At 38.8% G+C, this 21,476-nt stretch overlaps 2 pseudogenes; both read right to left on the bottom strand.

The window, feature by feature from the left end:
• Positions 1–1,820: 1,820 nt before the first annotated feature.
• On the bottom strand, positions 1,821–3,101 carry LOC149168578 (uncharacterized; annotated as a pseudogene).
• Positions 3,102–6,972: 3,871 nt separating this feature from the next.
• On the bottom strand, positions 6,973–8,254 carry LOC149168577 (uncharacterized; annotated as a pseudogene).
• Between the last annotated feature and the right edge of the window lie 13,222 nt (positions 8,255–21,476).

Raw genomic sequence — 21,476 nt, 5'->3', positions numbered from 1 at the left:
TCTGTTAGCGCTTGAGATTTCACCCTAGGCTGAGGAAGGTAAACCTTAAAGGCTACATCAAACCATTTCACCTCGTAGCTAGCCCTACGAGGTATGAGAAGGCTCTCTCGGGTCAGATTCGGTAGATCTTTCAATAGGATGAGCTGACCCAATTAGGAATAAAGATCTTAGGCTAGTAAATTGATATAGGAAGGTTTGCTTTGGGGTTTTTAATTAAATGACGGGGCTTTTCTGGGCTGCATGGGCAAAATCACAGCTTGAACAGAGAAATATAATGACTACACAGATTATCAACTGAGGCAAGGTAGGCAAGCAATTTAACACCAAATCTAGATTTTAAATGGGATGGCAAGACTGGTGAGGAGCTAAGGAGGGCAAATAATACTTTGAATCCTCCTTAAACAGGAGAAAACATTGAATATGAGCAAATTTATAGGAGGAGCATACAATAATATGAATTCCTACCTAAACACTTCATTTGCTCAATTAGATATGGTCATGAAATGAAATGAAACATAACAGTTTACATATGAGACAAAGGGAAAACTTATGCTAAATTAACATACCACATGAATCTCAGCAAACAGAGCTGTGAAATTCCATTAAATATCTCTGCCAATGACTGTACAATGAAGCTCTGCTACGCTACAGCAGCTCTCAGCACTCAGAAAAAACTCCCCCCCCCCTCTAACTCTCTCAACCTCTTTTACAAACAAATTTTTATAAACTATCCTAAAACAAAAACAACAGATCGACCCACAATCTGGGCGTTGTTTGAACAATTTACAATAAAATTAGAAAAAAGAACAGCTTTCTATTCTAAAATAATACAATGTCCCTCTAAAAATAAAATCCAAAGTATTGCTTCAATACCAATTACATGCTCAGGCTGTTACTAGCTTCTAGGAACCGAAAACTAACCTCTAGGAATTAAAACTAATTAATATTAAAAAAAAATAGACCAAAGCGGGATCAGATAGCACAAGGTGTCGAGTTGTGAAGGTTGCTGGTCAAACTGTTTTGAAATAGGAATCTTCAAAGCTGCCATTTGTCATAGACTGCCACCTGCTTTCGGAATTCTCTCCTCTATGGACGCACTTGGTCGATGGATCAAAAGGGTATTTACAGATTTGTTACACGTCTGATGAACAACCATATCCAGAATTAGAAATCGACACCAAAGATGACCAAGCCAGAGTTATAATATGCCACCATCGAATTCCAACACACCCAATCACATGCAATATGGTGGCATCAACAAAAGCCCATAATCCGCCTTCTAAGAGCCACATCACCCACAAAATCTCCAAAGGATCAATCGCTGGCGGAAATCATGGAACAAAATCCTGGCCAGTGTTCTTCCTGTTAACTTTTTCAAAGCTTCAAAACTCCTTCGGTTTCCAAGGAATTCACTCCTCTTTACTGGGACATAACCAAGATCTAATGCTTCATTGCTGGCATATAGAAGTCTAAGGCGATCTGCGTGTTTTGAATCTGTATGAATTGCTACTTCTATTTCATCTGGTGACAATCCCAATATAGTCGTATCCACCGCCATTGCTTTCAAATCTTTCCCTTTTGGTTTCTCGCTGAAAAACAGAACTTGACCTTTATCATTAATCTTCATCAAACCAAAATCAGATGCACGACTGTCCTCAATAGGGATACAAGAAATTGTAACATCAGCACCACTGTCTCTGTGCTTCGGAACAAAATCCACGTAATCCATACGATACAAATGATCTCCAGACAAGATAAGAATGTCATCGATCTCTTTGTTTTTTGCATTCTCAAAAAGTCAAGCAAATTGGCGGACGACCTCAGTAGTATCTTGAAACCAAGTCTTTCCCAGCTCTCCAGGGCTTTGAGTGGCTGCTAAAACCTCCAGAACAAGACATATATGACATGGCTGCAAGAGCTGCTCCACGATGCATAGCAGCACAGCAAATAGCTGCTTTTTGGAAGGATGTTTCAACCAATGATTCAGCTGCGGCCACCACCTTCTTGGGGCAGCATCGGACAAATGTTGATGTGAAGCTTGTATATGCTTCAACTAGATCAGGCTCTTGATCACAAACATAAGAGGAATTCAATGTAGAAACTGAATCTGCTGCAGTAAACATTTGAAATGTACTAATGAATAATGACCCATATTCTTCTTCATGCCCAAACTCCTCAATAACAACAGCAGCAGTTCTTATGAAACATTCATGATGTTGGAAGGAGAGAAAATTTCTTGAAAGGCAATCCATCACTTCTGACAATAGTGCTGAGAAGTTCCAACCTGAGGCTTGAATAGCTTGTGACAGGGCTTTACAAACAGCAGTTGACAAACAACCATTTTGCATATGATCAGAACTGAATATACGTTCAAGGAGTGGCCAGAAGTGTCTCAGTATGAGGATAATAGTCTCATCTCCAAGTGATGAGGAAAAACCAGGGGTTGAAAGCTGGGTGAAAATTGCACCCATCCTGTAGAATGCCCTCGCAACTAACTCTAAAAGTTGAGCATAACCAATTGAATGTTGTGTCAAAGGGCCTTCACTTTCTACCTTTAGAAGAAGTTCAATAGCCTCATAGCTGGACTTCAACAATCTTTCCAAGGACTTATTCACCAGCTCTCTGTTTGGAACTGTATTAAGAACAAATGCAATTGCACTACTCCCATCTTCTTCTTCATGGAGATGTAAATGCATTTCTTCTAGACCCTCTCCTATCCAAAGAAGGACTTCCAAATTTGATGGTTCAGCCAGCATTTTGGAAGCATCTTCACAAACTCTGCGTAAGGCATTAGCACATGCACTGGCAGCCACAGAACGACCCAGCCCGAAGCCAAAAATAAAAGTAATGGTACAATAGCCTCATGAAAAGAGCAAACCCACTTTGAGTATGAGCCCACAACTTCAACAATTGACTTTTTGCACCCAACACATAAAGCCTGTATGTTCACCAGAGGAGCTATTCGACAGAACCATAACCAAGTGCATTAAGACTGAAACGTCAAAAGGTTGTGCATCTTGCAAAACTATCTCGGCCACCACATTCAGGACAAACACCTTAACTTCCACTTCCTGCCAAGGTATTACCACTGCCGCATCCATGCCTTTTTGTACTCTTTATCAAATGCTGGCTTTGAGAATCATCCAACATGATGGCAATTTATGTAGCCAGGTCTGAACAAGTCACTACATGAATCTCTCCCTTGTTGTCTTCAATACCCACAATGGCGTTACTAAGTTCGTCACATACCCTATATATTTTTAAACTGATGCTCCCTCACATACAACATGTGTTGCACTGCAGCCAATGAACCAATGATCCACACAAGTTGCACCTTCTCTCCTTGTGGCCTCAACTACCTTTTTATGCAATTTACTTGACACATCCGTGTCAATGTTCAAGCAATGACCGGAGAGTATAGATCCCGTAGTTTTAGAGACTTCTTTACCAACAGATTTGAGAGTGAGATTGCAAAGATATGCTTAGTGACTTGTTATCCTCACGGCTGATAGGAGGCAAATAAGAGTATTCAGCATTGGTTATTGCAACAAGTTGAGAAAATTCTTCTAGAGGCAATCCAGGATGTACAACGCTATTCACACTATAACTGATTCATCCAACCTTGCATTGAGTCTCACACAACTTACAAACCAAGCCAAAGTGACAACAAAAAGGCCCTGTCTCAACCCATGCTTCAAAGCATGTTCAAATTTACGCCCAGCAAAGCTCTGAACCACATCAATGACATAAGCTTGAATTTGTTCTTGAGGATTTTGCAGCTCAGAAAAGACATCGTCAGCATTCTGTTTCACAACACGATACTGGATGGAACAAAATAATTGCACAAAGACATTGTCCTGAAATTTATCTGAAACCATATGACGAAGTTTGATAGTAAACTGGACCAAATTCATCAACAGTAGAGTCTGATGTAGAGCTGAAGAACAAATTACATAATCTAAAGCAACACATTTAATGATTTCTTCTTCAAAACAGGGTTTTGAAGAAGAATCAATCTCTAACATGAGACGGAGTCTAACATTGGCTCCACTTGGGATGGCAGCTGCAGCTTCCTGGAGGTGCCAAGAACCGCAGAACTTTGGGAGAGTAGACAGTGCCTCCACCCATTGGGCAATGGAGTCATCATCAACACAACTCTTGAATTATTTTCAAACTGAAACTGAACTCAAACAATCTTTAAGAAAACTAAAACAAGATGCTGCCCTTGTGGCTGCTTATTTATTTACAATACCTACTCTAATCTGCTGCACAAATAATAGATCAGGTAATGCTAAAATGCCATATTAACCATTCGAGTAAACCTGAAAATGAAGCCGCTTGAGAATGCTGCCCAGAAGTCACAGATGCAGTTGCTGGCAGCCTTTCATGCACATATTGATCCCGGTCATGGAAAAGACAGCCTGATCTGTCAATCAAACTGAAAAATGTGTCCGTGTATGCTGCAATAGGATCACGGACACCGGACTCTGTTGGCTGCCCCAACTCTGCGATGCATACCTCCAGCTGCACATTGTCAATGTATACCTCTATAGGCAAGTCTGCTATTGCTTGTTGTGATGGAAGAAGGATTTCCAAGAACTTTTTAGGGTCTTGGAAATCATAAGACTGGATCTGCTCATCTAAATCTTGAATCTCCTTCTCGATTCTTTCAACAAGTAACTCACAGACGCTAGGATGATAATTCAGAGATTTCAAACATTGAAGGAAAAAACTTAACACTTCTTCATTAATTTCAACATCCACTAAGCATTCTCTAAATTCGTTTAGAGCTTCACACAGTGCAGGGTTTGCCACATACCCTACCATTGCATGAGTGAATCAACAGGCACTGGAATGTCTGGATCGAGTTGGAGTCGCCAGGTGAATGTTACAGCCTGCATATGTATCTGACTGCTGTCCACCATCAGCATCAGATCTGAAATTTGATTGCATGTACTGGGGTGAAATTCAAATGAAGTGGTCGTATTCACAAGCTCACGGAGATTGACTGAAGCGGCGTTTATCTACTAACGCTGATGTAAAACAAGAGCGTTTTCGAAGGCTTCTGGCGTAACTTCAGGCTCCGTCTAAGACTTATGAAACAAACACATCAACCCACAAAAAAGTTTGTTCTCCCCAGTATGGTCGCCACTATGTTAGCGCTTGAGATTTCACCCTAGGCTGAGGAAGGTAAACCTTCAAGGCTACATCAAACCATTTCACCTCGTAGCTAGCCCTACGAGGTATGAGAAGGCTCTCTCGGGTCAGATTCGGTAGATCTTTCAATAGGATGAGCTGACCCAATTAGGAATAAAGATCTTAGGCTAGTAAATTGATAAGGAAGGTTTGTTTGGGGTTTTTAATTAAATGACGGGGCTTTTCTGGGCTGCATGGGCAAAATCACAGCTTTGAACAGAGAAATATAATGACTACACAGATTATCAACTGAGGCAAGGTAGGCAAGCAATTTAACACCAAATCTAGATTTTAAATGGGATGGCAAGACTGGTGAGGAGCTAAGGAGGGCAAATAATACTTTGAATCCTCCTTAAACAGGAGAAAACATTGAATATGAGCAAATTTATAGGAGGAGCATACAATAATATGAATTCCTACCTAAACACTTCATTTGCTCAATTAGATATGGTCATGAAATGAAATGAAACATAACAGTTTACATATGAGACAAAGGGAAAACTTATGCTAAATTAACATACCACATGAATCTCAGCAAACAGAGCTGTGAAATTCCATTAAATATCTCTGCCAATGACTGTACAATGAAGCTCTGCTACGCTACAGCAGCTCTCAGCACTCAGAAAAAACTTCCCCCCCCCTCTAACTCTCTCAACCTCTTTTACAAATAAATTTTTATAAACTATCCTAAAACAAAAACAACAGATCGACCCACAATCTGGGCGCTGTTTGAACAATTTACAATAAAATTAGAAAAAAGAACAGCTTTCTATTCTAAAATAATACAATGTCCCTCTAAAAATAAAATCCAAAGTATTGCTTCAATACCAATTACATGCTCAGGCTGTTACTAGCTTCTAGGAACCGAAAACTAACCTCTAGGAATTAAAACTAATTAATATTCAAAAAAAAATAGACCAAAGCGGGATCAGATAGCACAAGGTGTCGAGTTGTGAAGGTTGCTGGTCAAACTGTTTTGAAATAGGAATCTTCAAAGCTGCCATTTGTCATAGACTGCCACCTGCTTTCGGAATTCTCTCCTCTATGGACGCACTTGGTCGATGGATCAAAAGGGTATTTACAGATTTGTTACACGTCTGATGAACAACCATATCCAGAATTAGAAATCGACACCAAAGATTACCAAGCCAGAGTTATAATATGCCACCATCGAATTCCAACACACCCAATCACATGCAATATGGTGGCATCAACAAAAGCCCATAATCCGCCTTCTAAGAGCCACATCACCCACAAAATCTCCAAAGGATCAATCGTTGGCGGAAATCATGGAACAAAATCCTGGCCAGTGTTCTCCCTGTTAACTTTTTCAAAGCTTCAAAACTCCTTCGGTTTCCAAGGAATTCACTCCTCTTTACTGGGACATAACCAAGATCTAATGCTTCGTTGCTGGCATATAGAAGTCTAAGGCGATCTGCGTGTTTTGAATCTGTATGAATTGCTACTTCTATTTCATCTGGTGACAATCCCAATACAGTCGTATCCACCGCCATTGCTTTCAAATCTTTCCCTTTTGGTTTCTCGCTGAAAAACAGAACTTGACCTTTATCATTAATCTTCATCAAACCAAAATCAGATGCACGACTGTCCTCAATAGGGATACAAGAAATTGTAACATAAGCACCACTGTCTCTGTGCTTCGGAACAAAATCCACGTAATCCATACGATACAAATGATCTCCAGACAAGATAAGAATGTCATCGATCTCTTTGTTTTTTGCATTCTCAAAAAGTCAAGCAAATTGGCGGACGGCCTCAGTAGTATCTTGAAACCAAGTCTTTCCCAGCTCTCCAGGTCTTTGAGTGGCTGCTAAAACCTCCAAAACAAGACATATATGACATGGCTGCAAGAGCTGCTCCATGATGCATAGCAGCACAGCAAATAGCTGCTTTTTGGAAGGATGTTTCAACCAATGATTCAGCTGCGGCCACCACCTTCTTGGGGCAGCATCGGACAAATGTTGATGTGAAGCTTGTATATGCTTCAACTAGATCAGGCTCTTGATCACAAACATAAGAGGAATTCAATGCAGAAACTGAATCTGCTGCAGTAAACATTTGAAATGTACTAATGAATAATGACCCATATTCTTCTTCATGCCCAAACTCCTCAATAACAACAGCAGCAGTTCTTATGAAACATTCATGATGTTGGAAGGAGAGAAAATTTCTTGAAAGGCAATCCATCACTTCTGACAATAGTGCTGAGAAGTTCCAACCTGAGGCTTGAATAGCTTGTGACAGGGCTTTACAAACAGCAGTTGACAAACAACCATTTTGCATATGATCAGAACTGAATATACGTTCAAGGAGTGGCCAGAAGTGTCTCAGTATGAGGATAATAGTCTCATCTCCAAGTGATGAGGAAAAACCAGGGGTTGAAAGCTGGGTGAAAATTGCACCCATCCTGTAGAATGCCCTCGCAACTGACTCTAAAAGTTGAGCATAACCAATTGAATGTTGTGTCAAAGGGCCTTCACTTTCTACCTTTAGAAGAAGTTCAATAGCCTCATAGCTGGACTTCAACAATCTTTCCAAGGACTTATTCACCAGCTCTCTGTTTGGAACTGTATTAAGAACAAATGCAATTGCACTACTCCCATCTTCTTCTTCATGGAGATGTAAATGCATTTCTTCCAGACCCTCTCCTATCCAAAGAAGGACTTCCAAATTTGATGGTTCAGCCAGCATTTTGGAAGCATCTTCACAAACTCTGCGTAAGGCATTAGCACATGCACTGGCAGCCACAGAACGACCCAGCCCCGAAGCCAAAAATAAAAGTAATGGTATAATAGCCTCATGAAAAGAGCAAACCCACTTTGAGTATGAGCCCACAACTTCAACAATTGACTTTTTGCACCCAACACATAAAGCCTGTATGTTCACCAGAGGAGCTATTCGACAGAACCATAACCAAGTGCATTAAGACTGAAACGTCAAAAGGTTGTGCATCTTGCAAAACTATCTCGGCCACCACATTCAGGACAAACACCTTAACTTCCACTTCCTGCCAAGGTATTACCACTGCCGCGTCCATGCCTTTTTGTACTCTTTATCAAATGCTGGCTTTGAGAATCATCCAACATGATGGCAATTTATGTAGCCAGGTCTGAACAAGTCGCTACATGAATCTCTCCCTTGTTGTCTTCAATACCCACAATGGCGTTACTAAGTTCGTCACATACCCTATATATTTTTAAACTGATGCTCCCTCACATACAACATGTGTTGCACTGCAGCCAATGAACCAATGATCCACACAGGTTGCACCTTCTCTCCTTGCGGCCTCAACTACCTTTTTATGCAATTTACTTGACACATCCGTGTCAATGTTCAAGCAATGACCGGAGAGTATAGATCCCGCAGTTTTAGAGACTTCTTTACCAACAGATTTGAGAGTGAGATTGCAAAGATATGCTTAGTGACTTGTTATCCTCACGGCTGATAGGAGGCAAATAAGAGTATTCAGCATTGGTTATTGCAACAAGTTGAGAAAATTCTTCTAGAGGCAATCCAGGATGTACAACGCTATTCACACTATAACTGATTCATCCAACCTTGCATTGAGTCTCACACAACTTACAAACCAAGCCAAAGTGACAACAAAAAGGCCCTGTCTCAACCCATGCTTCAAAGCATGTTCAAATTTACGCCCAGCAAAGCTCTGAACCACATCAATGACATAAGCTTGAATTTGTTCTTGAGGATTTTGCAGCTCAGAAAAGACATCGTCAGCATTCTGTTTCACAACACGATACTGGATGGAACAAAATAATTGCACAAAGACATTGTCCTGAAATTTATCTGAAACCATATGACGAAGTTTGATAGTAAACTGGACCAAATTCATCAACAGTAGAGTCTGATGTAGAGCTGAAGAACAAATTACATAATCTAAAGCAACACATTTAATGATTTCTTCTTCAAAACAGGGTTTTGAAGAAAAATCAATCTCTAACATGAGACGGAGTCTAACACAGTCCATTATTCACCCGATGGTAGAGGTATATCTAGATCCCATCTGAAGTCTATGCCTACATAGGCATAGTCATACACAAAAATCAGTTGTTAGCGCAAATAACCGAAGAATTGCAGAGGAAAATGCATCTGATGACCCCCTCCTCCATTAGGCATGAGCTCACTCCATCTAAGCAGCCTCGGATCTGGGGAGCAGGATCTAACACCTCTGTTCAATGATACCAAAATAGAGGCACGTGCTCCACAAATGAAGTGAGCAAAATCGAACCAAAGCCAAATTTCTTCAAGTTCCTCCGCTTGCCTTTGGTCAGTTGCCTCTTCATGTTGACAAATAACCCCTCGCACCAGTTGAACACTATTGGAGTAAGGCAGTCTACCGCATACTGGAATTGATATTTTGAAATCTCGTGTAATGCCTGCGACCCAGCTATACGAGCCATGGTGTGTAGAATTGTCCTCAAGGGAATATTGTCGATAGTCAGTATCTTCACCTCCCCACTCACTGTTGTCTCTGCACCCAGGAAATGCCTTCTGATTAGGGCATTGGTGATCTCACCTCCAGCTGGAGATCCAAAGAGTTGAACCCTTTACCCTCTTATGGACAATCTAGTAACGAAGTAAATGTCTGCCACTTCTAGCTCTAATTATTGGTCTCCAATGAGGAAGATCTCCCGATCAACATCCCATAAACTGATCAGATAGTGTAGCAGCTCGTTTTGGGGTCTGAGTCCTGGGGTAGAATTTTAGTAGCCTGCAGTTCCTCAAAGCATTGACGCATTCAGGATCTTGGGCAGCCTGGTAATCTTCTACCTCATGGCCTCTTTCCTTCCATTCGATGACCATGTTGTCGAAATCTCCTGCAAAACAACCATTACCAATGATTAAATGCTTTTTTATGGGACAAAAACTCAAATTTTCCCTCAAAAGAGAAGATTTCTCTTCAATTTTTCCGCTCTGTGGCCAACACGATTGCAGCGTGAGATCCTTTCGAGCTTAGGGGTGATCAACGTGGATCTGATGAGCAAACCCTGTTGGTCACCCTCGATTTAAAATTTTGAAATCCCCTCTTCTGGCTGATAAAAAACCTAAGAAATAACATGAAAGTAAACTAAAAAGCAAGAGGAAAGGTAGAGCTCTTACCTACAACTGACGGTTCGTGAAATGGTGCCCTAGATCTCCCACACTACTTGCCTGAAAAATTAAAGAAAATGGGGTAAAATGCACTCTCCAATTTACTCCAAGTGAAATGGTAAAAATGATTTTACTTTTGGTCTATTTATAAGTTTTAAACACATTTTTGCCAATATTTTATTATTTTCCTCGATACCAGTGATGTGTGGTTGTCTTTGTGCAATTACAGGTTCTTTTCGGCAATTACAGTGATCATTTTTTACTAATTCAATGAGTTTTTGTTTTATCCCTTTTTCGAACTTGTTAAAAATAAATGAAAAAGGAACCCCCCTGGAGTCATCTTTAAGCTCTTTTCTGACTCTCTAAATATGAAAATATTGTCGAGTACTTGTCTTTTCGAACTCGTTAAATTAAATTAATTGACATCATCTCAGTATACGTTTACCCCTTTTTCGGGCTGAGATTGACTATTTATGAAAAAGGTACACCTTGGTAGATATGGTCAAGAGGTTCTCACGAATATTGTTTTCTATCTTTTCGGGTTCGAGAGACAAATTACGAAAAGGGACATGATGGAGTTTTCTATTTCATCTCTTTTTCAAACACTCTAAATATGAAAAAGATATCGAGTTATCCTTCTGTCAGACTTGTTAAAAATTTAATGACGAAAGACTCGTCACTATGACGAGACCGAGTCTCTCCTTCTTAGGGCTCGTAAAACTTACTAGGATGGATTAATTCGAAGAATGAACTTATATGACAATCATATGATATCCCCTTAAAGCTTGTGATAAAAATAATTGGGGTACTCACTAGCAATATCAGGGGAAAATGAAAGTGAAACATCTCTTGTATAGCTAGCATGTCGCTCTTGAACGTAACACTCATCTGTGTCTCATGTCAGGTTTGGGATATCGTTGCTCAGTCACTTGTCTTTCCGGTTTTGGGTGATCCATTTTTCCTCTCATTTGACTATTCCATTTCATCATCATGACCCTTGGTCTTATGTTGTCAAATGCTCCCACACTCCGGAGTCGTGTCGTCGATATTCAAGAGAAGTCTTATCTGCAATTTGTTACCTATACATTTTCTGACCTTTTGCTACAGTCTTGATCATACTCATTCATTTCACTTTATTCCTTGTTTTATGTCGATTATGGGGGAATCATCATGGTCGTCCTTCGAGGGGTCATTTCCTGTCAGCTTTAGCTCATTATCCAGGAAAATGACTTAGAAACTCCCTTTCAGTACCTTAGAGCTTGCATGCCTTAATGACAAGTTCTTCGCATTCGACGATAGGTTTTCATTATTGACCTTCGATCAGATGATTCCGCACGTGTTCGACATCAGCTTCATTTTCACATTCACAGATTGTTTGTTGTACCTTAAGGACCATTGTCAATATTGGTGGTTTCTCTCGTGCATGTTAACGGTCCACATTATTGGCTGATAATCAAGTGGTTTTCTAGCATGCTCAAATTCGACACATTCATTCACATGTTAGAATTCATACTTTTATCGGGTTGGGATGGAGCGCAAGACCCTGATTTTTGTCTGATATGACTCAGGCTACGTGGAGTTATGTATTGTTCATGATTGTACACATGTTTCTTCTATATGGATGACTATGACCATACCGTGGGACTTTATATTTATGATGATGATCCTTCAATATTGGATGGTTGCGTCCATGCCTTGGATCTTAGATTTACAAATGATCCTTTTCATTTGGATGGTTGTGCCCATGTCGTGGATCCTTTCACATAGTCATTTATATCTGGATGGCCCCATCCATAACATGGATTCATGTTTTGATATCAGATATGTATATGCGTCCTTGATTTGCAGGCCTACTGATAGTGTTTGTTCTCGTCCTTAAAAAGGCTCGTAAAACATCTTATCCATCACTCCCTGTTCTGCCTTCATGCTTTAGGGGGCATCTATTACATAGTATTTTGTCACACCTCCTGCACTTCCATGTGTCATACCCCGAAGCGCTCGAAACTTGGCAATCATGGAGTATACCCATCCTGATATGCAACTCAGATCCTCCCTGAAACACTAATGGAAACATGCCTTGAGACTTCCCGAAGAAGTAAGCTCTAAAACCCTAATTTCAGGATTAGCGTGACCCTGACACTGGAAACTCGTTTTGATCACTAGTTGAACTATACTAGCCTTGCAATTCCATCACACTTTTTGCTTGGATACCCACGATGATCTCTAAAAGGCAATTTTTCCCAAAGAGGACAAGAAGCTTCGTGACATAGAGGCTTCCAGAACGACTAGGTGGAGATTGTTTGCTGTGGATGTGGTCGAATTCTCCCAATATTACCCTTTGATCTTATCCCTATGAGCTACCTCCTTGAGATGAGGGCCTTCTCCTTTCTTGGGAATTCATCCTCTCCCATTCCCAAATTGTTGGTCTCCGATTATTTGCACCCTTATGCTGAGATAGTGCTTACATGCTACTCATTTGGCTTGGAGAAGGAGTGCTTGAGCTTAGACTTGGACATTCATTCAAGGAGAACTTGTTGACATCAAGGCTTGGTTGTATGTTTCCTCCTTCATTTCATTAATATATACAACTATTGGTTCACTTTCCATAAATTTTTGTGTTAGTGCATCATTTATCTTAATGCTCCTTGATCTGTTAAGTGGATTACTTTTGATTATGCTTGTTGTACTTGTATGCTTTATCGTGTCTTTGATCTCTTGTGTAGGTATCCAAACGATGTGAGTAGTAGAGCTGAGCATGAGGCACAAGCGATTCAAGGTCTTCAAAAAAGGAGTACGTTATAGCATCAGAACGAGGTAGGTCATCTTCCTCTTCTCTCATCTCGATTGTAATTTAGGAAAGTGTGCTTGTAGATTGTCATGTAGGTTGCTAGTCCCACTCATCGGGGTAGAGGGATCGTCTATGTCTACAAAGAGGATTTGCCTAGACAACAACTCCTCCACGACCTTGTCCATTTGTTGCTCCTGTGTGGAGGAGCCTTGTCTAGATGATGTAGATGTGGCCACAATATTCTTCTTTCCCTCTGTGAAAATCATAAGGAAAACAAATTTCCTGGTCTGGGAAATGATGTTACTACATTGCCTAGTAGATATTAAATAGATAGCGGTAGGTGGTGCTACCTCATGTATCTTTTATAACTTATTTCACAAAGTAATAATAATAGTGTGAGGCCTAGACTCGTACACAACATGATTCTTCCACAAGTATGGTTGCCCTAATAATACATCTCAAACTTCAAGAGGAGCAACATCACACAATACCTTATCCGTGAAGGGATTGATATTGTAGGGAAGGTGACACTGCTGGCTGACGCAAAGATCTTGTCCTTGGTGAAGCCACCCAATGGTGTATGACTACGGGCGTGGTGTGGTTGGTAAGCTCCACTTCATGACCTCTGCTGAAATGAGGTTATTTTGGCTCCCACTGTCAATAATGAACTGCAGTGGAGAACCCTTCACCCACATCTACGAGTGGAAGAGACGCTCCTCCTCCTCTGGATCTTGGGGCTAAATCTTATAGATCTTGGTGGTGGCAACAATGGCGCTCGGCTTCGCATCAATAATGTGCTTCGCTTTGTCATTCCCCTTGTCGACTTCTGACTCAAAGTCAAAACATGCATCTGACTTTGAAGCCTTCAACTCAGCCACCAATGACTACTTAGCTGGACACTCACTTGTGTTGTGAGTGGGGCTCTTATGGAAATCACACCACTTCCCTGTGTCCTTCTTCATCTTTGTGGCATTGTTCTTTGCTTGTGGCTTCAATGGGTTGTCCTAGGTTACCCCACTCGCTTTGTCCTTTGTTCTGCAGTTTGGGAGCACCTTTCCCTTGCTTCGGATTTGCAGATCCAAAGTCTCGCTTCTTCTGTTTAAGTTTATGCTAGATCTTAACAACGTATTGATAGGCGGCGCCTAATGAGGAAATGTCCATGAACTCCATCTCGTCCTGGATGTACTTGTGTAGATAGTTGCGGTACTTGAGTACTAAATGCCACTCAAAATCCTTGATACCCAAATTCGTGTGAAGGGTATGAAAAATATTTGTGAACTATGGCATGTCTTGTTCCCTTCCCTGCCGCAGTGTGGTCCACTTTATGCATTTATCTTCATAGCTCTTGACAGGGCAGTGTTGCTCCTTAATGACATCTCAAAAATAATTCCAAGTGGGTGTTGCTGAAAATAGTGAGGGTTCCCTCTCGTCCTTCTTCTCATTGTAGGTTTCCCACCAATTCTTGATATGGAGGGCGACTTTGAGGAGTGAAAAAGTAATATTTTCCCTATTGGAAAAATCATGAATCGAAAAATATATTTCCAACAGATTTAACCATTTATTAACGACATCTGCATTTATTTGGCCTTCAAATATGGGAATGTAAAAGTTGACTTGTACCTTGAAGGGAGTGGTGCCTCGAGAATGGTTGTCAGATGAAGATGCATCGTTTGTGGGCATCTGCCGAAGGATTTGGGCAAAGTTATCCATCATCGCGTTCCTTTGTCACTCGAGGGCTTCTTCGAGCAATATCTTGAAGGGATCTCTTACTCCCTCATATTTATTTTCTTTTACCATGGGAGAGCATCAAGGTTTGTGAGGGTAGTCTTGTAAAGGTTCAACTAGTTCGAGCCCTAACTCCTTATACCTCGACCTTGTTGGGGACATGCAAAGAAAAACAGAGAAAGAGCAAACCACTCTGGTACCATTGATCCAGACTTATGCATGAACATAACAAAATACAGATATAAACATAAACACAGAGATGCAGCGAAAACAAATCCTCATCTCGTTAATACCAAAGAACTAAAAAAATGGTTACATACAAAATGGAAATAAACTAGCTCAAGCGATGGTAGCTTATCTCCGAGAAGATATGTGGCAACTACATGCCTCTGAAGTGTGTTGCAATGAGGCTCGAAGGCATATTTATTATTGAGAAATAATGGAAAACCATAAACATCCAAAAACCTAACCCTAGGAGATGAAGCGCCAAAATTGTAGGCCTCGTTGGGGTAAATTGGTACATCAACTTCCTGAGGTCATAACTTTGTCATACAATCTCCGTTTGACGTGAACGATACCTCGTTAGAAATATCTATCTGAGGACTACAATCTTTTACTGCAAACATTAATTAATACTCATGTTTTCCAAAAAAACGTCATTTAGGGCCTCAAAACATCTCCAAAAGTTTAGGACCCGAAAAACTGCCAAAATTAGTAAACTATGCTACAATTAAGGAAAATAAAAAAGTGAAAGAAACAATGGTGGGGGTCCAAATGGAATAGGCGGGTGGCCACCAGTATCCACTTGGATCAATTCTGATTGATGTAGGCTTCTTCTTTCCCTGCAAGGCTCTCTTTTCTCCATCATCATCTAGGCACTCAATGACCTTCTCACAACAATCCACCTTGGTCTTGTGAATGAACAACTAATCCATGCCCAAAAGCATGTTATATGAACCCAAAGGAAGCACATTTAGATGTGCTGAGTAGGCATGCCATTAAGCTCAAATGCAATATATCTCACATAGTGATGAACTCTTCTCTTAGTTTCTGTAGCCAATTGCACCAACACAGATTCTGCATGTACTTCCTTATTCAATTGGCATTGATCCACCAGGTCAAGACTAACATAGCTATAATTTGATCCAGGATCAATCAAAATAGAAACAATTTGATCACAAACCTTACCTTCCATTTCGATAATGGATGCCTGATGATCTGCTTACTTGTTATCCACTGATACATAGATCTAGGGAATACTCTGACCTACATCCTCAACTGTCTATGCCTCTGAGCACTGTAAATTTGAGGCTTTCCACCCTAGTGCGATGGACAATCTCTCCTACGATGGTCTCCACCACAGGTCCAACAACTCAAATTTTTTTTTTCATCGCCTTTATTTTGCTGCTCCTCAGGCTGAGATCCATGTCCTCTCTCGATTGCATTGAACTTCTTATGAGGTGTCACATTTTCCTTATCACTTACATCCTGAGATCTTCCTCGCTTCTTGAGCCATTTTCCTTTAGTCTTCTCATTACCTTTCCAGTCACACTTGAACTCAGGCTTGCGCTTTGATTTCTCATAACGATACTTTAGCTTTTTGATGGCTTCCTCCAATGACCAAGGCTCATCAAACTCAATCCAGTCTTTGAATGTTAAGGGTAATCCTTTGATGAACCTTTGGATATTTGCTTTCTCATCCTTGAGATAGGGAACATATCTCAACAACTCTAGAAATTTGGTTGTGTACTATTCATATTCCTGGAACCCATCCTCAACTCATAGAATTCCTTGGCCTTTCCATCATAATATCTCTTGGACAAATACTTCTTCCTGAAGAAACTCATCCCAAATCAACTCCTCTTCCCTTATGCCTCTGACATGCTTAACATCTTCCCATCAGATATTTGTTTTTCCTTTTAGACTGAAGGTAGTTATCTTGGCTTTCATGTTCTCCGAGTAATCATGCAATATGAGTAATTTCCTCATCCCAAACAACCATGCTTTTGCATCTTTTGATTTAGTTAACTCACCATCAAAAGTAGGAGGTTTAGTTTTCTTAAACTCTTCTGGCAAGTATCCCTTCTCAGTGCTCCTATAAATATGTTGTTGGTGTCTCTTGGAAGCAGAGCTAGAATAAAATCCACGAGTGCTAACCCTCCTCTTAGGTGTATCCAAGGATCTGCCACACTTTATTGTATCATATTTGTCTATATTGTACCCTTTCTAAGACCTACTTCCATATGCACCATTAGTCTTTTCTTCTTGTCTATCCCCATGAATGATCCCTAGTTGTCCTTGCTTCTGCAAATTTGAAAGGCTATGGAGGATGATTGTATTAACCTCAACTTGATTTTCTTGAGCTTTTGCAAGCCTTTCCTGAGTTTCAATCAATCGCTCATTGTCTGCCTTACAACTCATAATTTTTGCATTCAAATTTCTTAATGTATCTATTAAAATAGGACAATATCCCTCTCCCTGTTACTTAATTGATATCTCCCATCCTACCAATGTCTCTTCCGACTTGTACGGATTCATATGAACTATACTCAACTATTCTGCTCTTCATCTATTGGCCTTCTATTTCCTGCAATATGCCATTGTTAGTTAGCTGAAAACATAATCAAAATCATATCTCAATGTATCTTAGGGGAGGCTATTGAATCTACACAAGGCAATACGGATTAGCACGATACAACCTCACAAGCATACCAACTCATACATGGATATCATAACAATAACAATAATTAGCTAACATGCATGCATGATAAACATGTAGACAACTGACATGCATGCATAACAATCTGCGTTTACCTTGAGGTCCATTGCTGCAACCTCGCTATGATACCACTCTGTAACACCTCACCCCACATTTACCCACTTTAACATACTTACCAAGGTAAACATGAGCTGAGAGTTACTATGCATGACCCAACTTCCAAGATGTAGTTATGGAAATGAGGTCCATTGCCAACTTATTGAAACCACCCAAAGACACATTATCACACTGTTGACAGCCTAACTCGACCCAACGCTATTTCCTTTTAGTTTTGTTTCCTTAAATTAAACACAACGTTCTACTTTTGGTAGTTTTTTCGGGTCCTAAAATTCTAAGGTCGTTTTGAAGGCCTAAATGACATTTTCAGGGAAAATGGAGAGATCAAAAAAGTGCCACATTCTATTTCATAGATTCTTTTTCGACTGCCGCGTGGATATCTTTGAAACAAGGTATTATGATAGTCAAGCGGAGATCGTATGCCAATGTTACGACCTTAGGAAGTTGGCAATCCAATTTTTTTAGTTATACAAACACTTTGTGACTATGGTACCTGTAGGTCATAAATGCATAGTTTGTTCACTATTTTCATTAGTTCATCATATATTCATTAAGAAGGCTCAATGCCCTCTCAAGCTAGCTGCATTAAATACTAGTTAGCCCATGCATTCACATAACCATTCAATAACTTATGAAGCCAGAAACAAAATCCATAACAAGAGCACATTATACAACAAGAATATGCCACACTTATAATCAACATTTAACTAGAATGAATTAAAGACAAACCAATCATAAAGTCAACAAAATAACCAATACATGTGCTCATTGATCTCAATAAGAAATAACACATAATAACATACGCATGAAGGCAACTAAGTTTGGGACTTCCACGAACCACCCAACCACAGATTGGGTTGAATCAAATCTTTCTTTCAGTCAATCACCCCCGTGCCATATTCCAAGCATGAATGTGGGATCACATGAGATAAACCAAAACAAAAACAGCTAAGGAATCCAGAGGCTAAACCACCTCTACCCTCAACCACAATGATCTCACTTCAATCGGTCTAGATGCCTCCAATTTTTTTCACCATACCTAGAGGAATTTTCTTGTCTCCACCCATCCATCAAGAGTTCCAAGAGAAACACCATCTCCACCCTTGAACCTTGAGAATTTTCCGAAGACCACCTCAACCAGGATCCAAATTCTACCAGCCATCCAAAGCTTAATGAAAACAAGGAACCCACAACATCATGGCTATCCAGGAAATGGAAATGACAAGGTTGTAACTACTGTCAATCTAGAGAAATCCCATGCCAATGACAACAAAGTGACCAAATAACCAAATGCATGTACCATGCATTCAAATCTCAGCAAGGAAATCACACATGCAACCTGTTACTTGCAATGTTTCCCTGTTGTAGTTGCTTTTCCAACCCTCTTCTTTGCTGCCCACGAATTCCTTTGCTTTCTTGCTTGCTTCTTACTTGCTTGTGTCCAAGTGCTCTCTCTTTCCAAGTTCAAGTGAGAATACTTCAATGTCCAAGTGAATGCTAGAATGTCCCAGAGTAACAAAAAATGATCAAGAGTGACTAAGAGTAGCTAAAAGAGCCATAAAATATTATCCCTCTCCTTTTATTTTATTTTCCATCATTTTCCCTTGCATCCATATTCTTGTCTCTTCATCTTCCTTTTCTCCCATTTTCCTTTATTTCTTATATTAAATTGCCTTTTATTGCCTTTTGCTTTTGCCAATACCAATGGAAATTTCCAATAGCCAATAATAACCGGAAGTGATCCCCACTATATTGTTTTTCCCTCCATTCAACTTGGAATACATGTCCCATGACTTTGGTTTAATTTATTTACATGGAAAATCAACTTGGGGATGTTACACTAGATGTTTGTGATTGGAACTAAATCTGAAACAAAATGTGATGTTTTTATAATTGAAAATTTATATCTAGCGATATTCTCCTTTTCAACATAATTAGAATTAAAAGACCTCTGCTTAAAGTAACACAAATACCAATCCAAACATAAGCATTGAAGACATTGTTACTAGATTCTAAAGCCAAATTAATGTGTGTTTTGAAGGTACACTCAATGAATTTTGGAATTTATTAATCCTAATATTCAAGAGAATATTGTAAAATCTACCCAAAATAGAACTATCAATTGAGGTTGCGTATGCAAATTAATATTCAAAGAAATATGTATATAAATTAAAATTCAAAATGCATGATAGAAAGACTTACACTTTAAAAGCTCGCACCCCCTTACAACTATTATTCTACCCTAAGCCACAATCATTGTTGGAAAATATTTACATCTCAACAAACCTGCACTCTCTCCAAGCAATCACACCCCCTTACAACTATTATTCTAACATAAGCCACAATCATCGTCGGAAAATATTTACATCTCAACAAACCAACACTCTCTCCAAGCAATAATAATTTTGGGAAGTGTCATTTGAAGGAGATTCTAAATGTATACACGGGTTGGACTTGTAGTTTATTCTTTGCCTTAGGTATTTGGTAATGTGCTAAACTCAATGCCAAAGTAACTCATATGTTAGAATAAGAAAAGATTTATACCTTAATAAACCTTGGCTTTCTCTTGTGTTCTCTTCGAGCCATTATCATTATAGAAAGTGTAATCTAAAAGAGATTCTAAATGTATTTATTTATGAATTCTTACATATGATTTTAAATGTGTTTATTTGTGACCTTTGTATACACATGTTGGACTTGTAATTTATTCTTTGCCTTAGGTGTTTGGTAATGTGCTAAACTCAATACCAAAGTACCTTATATGTTAAAATAAGAAAATATTTATAGCTTAATAAACCTTAACTTTCTCTTGTGTTCTCTTCGAATTATTATTATTATAGAAAGTATAATCCACAAAAATTATAAATACATTTATTTATGAATTCTTACCTATAAAAACTAGAATTATAATTTTATTTTATTCTTTATTTTAAATATGAGATAATATGATAAATCCAATATCAAAGTAAAACATATATTAACCCATCAAACTCAAACCTTTTATTATATTCTCTCAACTGGAGAAGTGTCATTCAGATGAAAATCTAAACATGTTTATTTGTGAATCCTTATACCTTAATTTGGAGGTGTCATCCAAATGAAAATAAGAGGTGTAATTTATTATGAGAGGCTTGTGATTTATTCTTTATCTTATGTATTGAGAGATATAACATGTTTATTTATGAATCTTTAGGTATAAAGGAACTTGAAATTTATTATAAAGGACTTGTGATTTATTCTTTATCATATTGAGAGATATGATGAGTAAAATAAATTATATATTTTTAATAGGTTAATTTTTTATATTTAAAAAAAATTATTAACTTATTTAAATTTTTTTATATTTTTAAAAATAATTATATTTATTTATAATTTTTTAATATTTATTTTTATTTATTTATTATTCTTTATATTTAAAGGTTGCAGTGAGGGGACTTGCAATTTATTCTTTATCTTATATAAGAGATAAGAGATGCGATGAGTTCAATGCTAAAATAAAATATATATTAAGATAAAATTACATGTTAATCAATTTAAACTTTCTATAAGATAAAATTACATGTTAATCAATTTAAAGTTTCTATATTGTTAATACAAATTTATATGTTAATTAATTTAAACTTTCTATTTTTTTTTTGGGTTTGAAATTGGACTCTCTATGATTTTATTCTTTGTCTTATGAGGGGGACATGTGGTGAGCCCGACGCCAAAATAAAAAATCATATCTTTGGAATGAGAATATTTTAAATACAAATAAATAGAATCACCCGGCCACACGTTCCTTCCTTCATTAATACCATC

This window comes from Pinus tabuliformis, chromosome 4_2 (genome assembly GCF_031772625.1).
Source record: "Pinus tabuliformis cultivar Carrire ecotype Pingquan chromosome 4_2, CPIR1, whole genome shotgun sequence".
Lineage (NCBI taxonomy): Eukaryota > Viridiplantae > Streptophyta > Pinopsida > Pinales > Pinaceae > Pinus > Pinus tabuliformis.
This window is presented reverse-complemented; position numbering and strand designations above follow the sequence as displayed.